Source organism: Castanea sativa, chromosome 7 (genome assembly GCF_040712315.1).
Source record: "Castanea sativa cultivar Marrone di Chiusa Pesio chromosome 7, ASM4071231v1".
Lineage (NCBI taxonomy): Eukaryota > Viridiplantae > Streptophyta > Magnoliopsida > Fagales > Fagaceae > Castanea > Castanea sativa.
This window is the reverse complement of record NC_134019.1, coordinates 38,509,595-38,517,923: the sequence shown is the minus strand read 5'-3', so window position 1 is coordinate 38,517,923 and position 8,329 is coordinate 38,509,595. Positions and strand designations below refer to the sequence as shown.

At 34.0% G+C, this 8,329-nt stretch overlaps 1 pseudogene; it reads left to right on the top strand.

Annotated features, from left to right (window-relative positions):
• The first annotated feature begins 1,708 nt into the window (after nucleotides 1–1,708).
• LOC142643088 (protein DETOXIFICATION 46, chloroplastic-like) lies at nucleotides 1,709–8,210 on the top strand (annotated as a pseudogene).
• Nucleotides 8,211–8,329: the final 119 nt, after the last annotated feature.

Genomic DNA, 8,329 nt, shown 5'->3' with positions numbered 1-8,329 from the left:
CGTCACTATTAAACAAGTGAGGTTGATCAATGCAACTATTCACTGATTTGAATTATCTTTTTACCCTTCAGTTTATATTTCAACTAGTGCCTTTTGTTAAATAAAAGAAATACTGTAAATAAAAAAGAGAGGTGCTACGTCCACAACATTTTTACAACAAATCATAGGTGGTTAGTTGTTATTGGTTCAAATTTGAACCTAACACTAAGATTACTTTTTTGCCCCAACAATAACAACCAGTAACATCCTGTCACTTAGGATTTGTTATAAAAATGTTGTGGACATATCATTTCTCAATAAAAAATAGTGCAAAGTCACAATTTGTACCTAAGCCCAATAATAGGAAGGATATAGGCTCAAAAAGCGCAATACAATAAATTTGTAGAGAGTGGGTTTAAAATCTGGTTTCTTATGAGCTTAGCTAATAACGGTAGTGGCCCAAGATCACCAAATAATATTGATGGACTAGTTTGTATGACAAGAAATTGTCCTCAGACTCAAGCTGAGGAGCTTATTCTTATATTTCTTTTTTCTTAAGGGCAGATTACAAAAATATTTAGTCTATAGTGTCTTCTCTCTTTATCTCTCGATCTCCATCTTAGGGCTTTCTTCTTCCTTTTATACTTCCCTTTATTCCCTCTCTAACCTCCACGTATGGATTAGATTGTCGATCCGGATACTTGCCTTATCAGTCCCCTCTTAAAACTTATAAAAATAACTGTAAGGATGAACACTGCTACTCAGGCATCACTTTCTCATTAATGCAGCTAGAAAGTTAGCTGCAAAGCATTCAATGTGGTGGTAGCAACTTTTACTTTAGATATTTCACAGCTTTTCATTGTCCTATACTCTTACCACGTACATCCTCATCCACAGGACCTCCTAGAAAGTTGCTTTTGGGAGACAGACCATCCCTCTCAACCTCAACTTTACTTTGCCGAGGAAGTATTCCTCTTCAGACCGCTTTCTTGGACGACCTTAGTCAGACTTTATCTTTTTACTTTCCAACCCGAACCCTTGAGAAGATATTTTCTCATTTTCGGATTTCCTAATGTCCTCGGATTGGGTCATTGGCCCAATACATACATAGATATATACTCTCGACCCATTGACTGTACAGATAGTATCCTGTGAATCTCGATGTTACGAAGCAAGAAGTTTGATTTCAACTTCTTCTACTAGATACTTTTAAAATACATTAATGTGATATTTTCTTTTCTCATATTCATGATTATAATTAGATCTCATCACAAATTTAATTAGTACACAAGAAAATAACACATTACATTATCATATTCCTAGAATACGTAATAATTTCCACTCCATACTATAAGTAAGTTGTAACTAGTTACTACTTAAATTATACATTTTTAAAAAAATAGACAAATTACAACTTACTCACTTGTGGTTTGGTTGAAATTTAATTTTTCTATATATGGTTTGAAATTTGACATTTTACTTACATGAAATTAATTCAGTTAAAGTTCTGTTACTCACTTCTATTAAAAATATGGCTAAATATGTAATTTTACTTCACTTTTATATCTCTTTTCTCAAAAAACACAAAAATACACATCAAAAAGAATTCAGTAGAAGGCTTACTTTATAAAATTTCAAATTTCAAATTATAAGTAAGCAACATAAATTTAAGTTAAAAGAACAAGCGAGTAAGTTGTAATTTTACTCTATAAAAAAAAAATTGCCCAAAAAAAAAAACAAAGAAAAAAAAAAAGGAAAGAAAGAAGAAGAAGAAACTTAACAGTGGGCTTTGGATTTGTGGACCGTTGATGAGTCTCATTGACACCGCGGTCATCGGTCAGGGTAGCTCCATTGAGCTCGCTACTTTAGGTATTGTAAATTCCAATTCCATTATTCTCTTCCAAAAAATTACCATGCAGTATTTCCAAAATTAGCTGTTTTTTTTTTTTTTTTGGGGTTGTACTAGAGTTCAATAAGTAGGCAAACAGAAAGTCTAATTGCATAGCAAAATTTGAGCTTCTTGTGAAAATATTGTGACATTTTGGGTCCATTTGGTTAGAGGTTTTGGAAGATAAAAAGAGCGTCTCTAAAAACACCCAAAACTCTGTTTTGCAACCACAACATTTTGTAACTTTTTTATTTTTATAAACTCTCATTGTAAAATCAAAATACAATTTTCCAACTGCATATATAAACGCACCCAAATGCAAATGTAAATCCTTCCCTAGAGTTCAAATCCGTAGCCATTTCGATTTTAAGCGAGTGCTTTAGATTTTCTTATATCATGTACATTTAAAAAATAAAAAAATATTTGAAAGTGTCTTTGGATGAAAAACTTTTTGCCAAAAGTTGGTCAAAGTAAGCAAATAAGCAAATATTTAATTTTTGTTATAAAATATATTAATGACATATTGATACTATAGTATAAATGGTTGTTTAAAAATGGATGATTATGATTTTAAAAAGTTCGAATTTTGTCTTTAAAAAATATGGAGCAATGTATTCTTCTGTCTAAATTGATGAAATAAAGGAATATATTGGTTCAAAGTAAAAAATTTATGGACAATTTGAAGCTTTTTTAAATTTAGGGTTACATTGGAGTGTGCTTTATATTTGAGAGACCACGAGTACAGGTTGACATAATAGTTATATTTTTTACTTGAGAAATTGGGGATTTATTGAGCTTTAGTTCTTTGCGGTTGATAAGAAAATGTTGGAAAAGAAAAGTCATGATGGCTGATATAAATAAAAATGGAACTTCAGCTCAAGAATTCATCATATAGATAAATTGGTTAAATTTTGTGCCTGCATCCTATTACATGCGTTTATTGGGCCTGTCTTATGAAGGGTGATATTTCTGGTGTGATTCAATTTTGAATTTGGAATGGCAGGGCCAAGAACAGTTGTATGTGATTATATGAGTAATTTATTCATGTTCCTCTCAATTGCTACTTCGAATATGGTTGCTACTGCTCTTGCCAAACAGGTTAGTTTCTATAACAGTTGAAGGGCCTTGTTGCATTTATGGTAGGAACTAGGAACACTCACAGGTGTGTTGCTTTTTTTTACTTTTAATTGTGGACTTTGTGGTGTTAGATATTTTGTAACAATCAGTTTCTCTTTGTTTTTCAATTTCCCACTTTGCATTTTTTTGACAAGATGCCATTGGTGCAGGATAAAAATGAAGTGCAGCGTCACATATCTATCTTGCTCTTTGTAGGGTTGAATTGTGGCTGCTTGATGCTTTTGTTTACGAAATTCTTTGGTTCATGGGTATTGACTGGTAACAAAGATGGAGCATTTATTGACCTTTTTTAAAATTGTTTTTTAAGTTTGGAGCAGCTTTTGGTTATTACTTATGTTATTATTGATAAGTAGAGTACTTCATTGTCCTTGGGTGTTCAGTTGATTGATACTGTTCAGTGTTCACCATTTAATATATAACGAGCATATAAACATGTTAGAATAATGGTTTTGTGGTTAAATTAACTATTTTTCATTAGCTTAAGCTTATCAGACCATCTGAAAAATATTATGGCATCTGAGAAGGTGGTCTTGATTTCAAACTTCCGTCTTTGCTCTACTTGTCCCGCATGTTGGGCCCCATTTATTAAGGGGGAGTATGGTCCTATATATTATTAAATTCACAATCTCCTGTTAGTTTAAGCTTTTGGAACAAATAGTAATTTGTCACAAATGAATGGCAGACAAAATCCAATGACTGATGATTTGCCTATTTTTGCCTTTTCAGCTTTTACTGGGCCAAAGAATGCACATCTCATACCTGCAGCAAACACATATGTTCAGGTTCAATTTCTTTTTAAATCCTGTATGTGTTCTATAAATAATTTCAGAAGTTTTAGCTATTCCTTTTGTGATTTTTCTTGCTTAAGTACTGCTAAACCATAAAACCAAGTTATAGTAGGCAAAGGAACTATATAAGTTAAAAATATATAACATAAAAAATCCTCTTGTTTTCCTGAAAATCATCTCCTTTGAAAGTCAGATATACTTGAGAATGATCTTCTACAGTAAACTTCGAATATACTTGTCAAGATGGTGTTAACTGAAGTAGATAATATAATAATTTTTTTGTTATTCAAATTTATTATATGAAGGAAATATAAAGAATCAACATCTATGGATTGGCATGCTTTGTCTTCGCTGACTGCTTTTGGCAGTTCATATTATCTGCTACTGAAGCACTTGAAATTTTTTTTTGTGAGAACAAATCTGTTGGAGGATATTCTGGCTGCATTGCCGCAAAATTTAATGCTCTATTCCACTTGATTTGTTTATATGATCTTTCATTCTTTTGTGATGGTAGATTCGGGGCTTAGCATGGCCTGCACTTCTTGTTGGATGGGTTGCTCAGAGTGCAAGGTGATGATGTACTGTATCTCTTCCCATACATTATCTTCTGAATGAGGACATAGTGCCTTAATCTGGTTTTTTATACTTGTTCTTGACTGGCTAATACACATACTTGTTACTGTGATAGAATTACTAGGTGAACTTTATTAGATCTGAAATTCCTTCTTTGGTGCTATATGCATCCTCTTTCCCCACAAATTCTGTTGACTGATAAGTATGTTTCATCTATTTTTGTACGATGTTGGGCAAGTAAGTGTTTAATGATGATACAATTTGATTTGCTCATCTTACGTCAAATATTGGCCTGTTAAATGAAATTGGAATGTTTGTTTCCTCATTAAGTTTGTGTCTGATATTCTCTTTCTGTTTTCCAGTCTTGGCATGAAAGATTCCTGGGGACCTTTGAAGGCTTTGGTGGTGGCTAGTGCTGTAAATGGTGTTGGTGATATTGTCCTGTACAGTTTCATGGGCTATGGCATTGTTGGTGCAGCATGGGCTACAATGGCTTCCCAGGTGTGCTGAATGAAAATTTATATATATTTTTTTTGGGTTAAATATTCTTCATCTTATGCTCTTATTGATGCCTTCTCAGCGCAGCCAAGAAGATATGCACTTGCTTTTGTTTTCCATTGCTACTCACTAGCATTTATTCTAGGTTATTGCAGGATTTATGATGATTGAAGCTCTGAACAAGAAAGGATACAATGCATATTCCATCTCTGTTCCATCACCTGATGAACTTCTGACAGTACTGCTCCAGTGTTTATAACAATGATGTCTAAGGTTACATTATACAGTATTACTCAATTCTGTAGCTGTATCTGGTCTCATGTGATCATCTCCCTGTGTCTGAGATATTTTGATTTTTTAGGTGGCTTTCTACTCCCTCATTATATATTTTGTTACATCTATGGGCACATACACCATAGCCACTCATCAGGTTAGTTTTGCTCACACTTGTATACGATCTTCCCTGCTTTGGCTTCCTTTATGTAGAAACCTGATGGTCATTTGCATTGACAACTTTCTCTTTACTCTTAGGTCATGATTCAAACATTTGTCATGTGTACAGTTTGGAGTGGACCTTTATCTCAAACCGCTCAGTCATTTATGCCTGAGTTAATATATGGAGCCAAACGAAGCTTGGAAAAGGTTAATGATGGTTTTTTTAATGATGCTACAGTTCTAACTTGGTTGTATCAGTTTCTGTACAATCATGTTTTAACTTACATCTTGTTGATGAATGATCCATTTGAAGTCCCCATCCCTGATTCTCTCTCTTTTGATAGTATTGATGCCAACTCTCTCTCTCTCTCTGTCTCTCTAATATAGTATAGTTATTTTTGCTTGTTAGAAGTATTCTGAGTGTTTATTTAATCAAACAGTCTAGAATGTTGCTAAGATCACTTGTCATCATTGGAGCCATACTTGGATTGCTATTAGGAATTGTAGGAACATCTATTCCTTGGTTGTTCCCCAAAATCTTTACACATGATCCGAATGTCATACAGGAGGTTAGCTCTTGCCGTTTGAGTTCTCTTATGAGTACTATCCATCCTTTTATAATCTTTGTAACTTTTTTTCTTCTGCCTAATTATGTTGCATTGATTGGGTTGTGAGTCTTGTGACAACTGCTTTTATACTGAATGTTCATATTTTAGTGATATTTCATTCTTTAGCTTCCAATGTCCCCATGAATAGGTTCAGGGGCGAACTAAGGATATTCTTTCTATCATTTCAAAAAGTCTTGTAACTGATAAATATGAGAGTTATACTTATTATAAAAAAAAAAAAAAATGAGAGTTAAAATTACAATTGCTTTATTAGTACCTATTACACTTGGACAAATTTTCATATCTATGTTGTTCCTTTCTTTCTCATGTCATTTTTCTCAAGTCTGACTAACATTATAAATCCTATTTGAGTTCTGAGTTAAAGGTAGGGGAAATTAATATGAGGTGCAGATATTCTCTGGACAACATATGCCCTTTCATAATCTTATGCAGATGGAAAATTATATCTCATCTGATTCTTGTTAATGTTTTATCTTGTTTGCAGATGCACAAAGTTCTGATTCCATACTTCATGGCATTAGCTGTCACACCCCCAACTCACTGCCTTGAGGGAACATTGCTGGTATGCTTGTTTTAATTTAATGTGAACTTTGTCCTGTTTTTTCCTACTAGTCATATGCATATATTTGGAACATAGCTTGCTGAAACTTGATGTAGGAGTCATGTCTATTTAGGGTGCTGGTGGAAGTATCCAGTCTGTTTTATCTTATAGTGGTGACGTGCTGAGTATTGTAGAGTTTGTTCAAATATGGGGATGGTATGGAAGGCTCTTTTGACAGACTTGGATTTTTTTCCCCATCTATTTTCTCTTAATTTCAGTAGCCACCTGGATATGAGGTCACAAAAAGGTCTGATGTATGTCCTTGGGTTTATTCATGTCATCTTTATACATCTTGCACTATAGGAAAAAAAGTTTTGTGGTACAATGGCATTGCTTAGTTCTCCCATTGAGGAGAACTTGGGTTCAAACCCCTTCTCCCCACTTGTTTTTAAGCCAAATAAAATAAAATAAAATAAGTCCCTGCTCTATAGGATCAAAAGTCCCCCCAACATCAACAAAGCGCAATTTTCTTTGTGGTTTGGCAAGATTTGGCTACTTGGCGTTTAGCAATGGCTACTTTAACTCTATTTCCTCTTTGCAATCTTTGTAACTATCAAAAGGTTGCATATGTGGGACAAGGTGGACCAATGCAATTATGCTCCCCCCTATCTTGTCCTCATAATGTGTTTCTATCACAAATAAATAAGTTCTTCACAAGAATACAAAATGAATGTAGTCACCCTTATATCATGCTCTCCTTTTGTTTTTGGGAATATCTGTACCACTGGAATTTTTCTGACCACCATTAATTTGGTTGCATTTCCTGCTCAATGAATTACTTAATATAGCTGGATTTAGGGGATCTGATTGTAATTCCCGATTATAACAAGAAAGCTCAAGCTCTCCTTATCATGGCTATATGATGCATAATTTTCTCACTCAATGCCAGGCTTGAAATGTGAGCTTAGACCTGCTAATGAAAATGGATTCTGCTGGGCTGGAGGCTGCACCCAATTAGCATTATAACATGGAAGCGTCTGTGTTCATACAAAAAAAAAAAATGTCTATATCTAACCTTCCCCCTCTCCTTGCAGCCAAAAATTACTTATCAAAATGTAAATAAATAGATAAATAATCTGTTCTGTTTCTGCAGGCAGGACGGGATCTGAAATTTCTTAGTTTGTCAATGAGTGGATGCTTTGCTGTGGGTGCACTTCTACTATTGGTACAGAACTATTTCTTGCTCTTTCGGTGTTATAATCTTTGTTTACTGTGCACTAACAAGGCCGTCCCGTCTTCCTTTTCCCAGCTTGTAACCAGTAGGGGATATGGTCTGCCAGGCTGCTGGTTCACATTTGTAGGCTTTCAATGGGTATGATTAACATTTACTTGCATGTGTCATACTATCTATTTGAACTTCACTGACTGCAGAAAGTTATTCTTCTTCAGGTTCGCTTCTTCCTCTCTCTTTGGCACCTTCTCTCTCCCAATGGTATACTTTACTTTGAAGATTTAGGTCAGTGTCAACCGGAAAAGCAGTGTACAGCCTCAAGCAGTGATGTATTTCACCAAAGCTAATGGTTAATTGTTTGTCAGTTGTTGTATTGTTCTGTATTGTCCACTTAGCTTAATTGGTAAAGTTTTTAATGGTTGTATAAGAGATTTAGAGTTCAATTCTCGCCTATACCAAAAATTGATTGATATCTTAGTCTAATAATAAAAATTGATTGATATCTTGTTCATTAGGAGACATCATAGGTTGAAATTCTTAACAAAATATATATATATATATATATAAATTATCTCACTAGAGAATTGATTTGAAGTTAGTAGCCAAGTTCATGAATCACTACGTTATCTG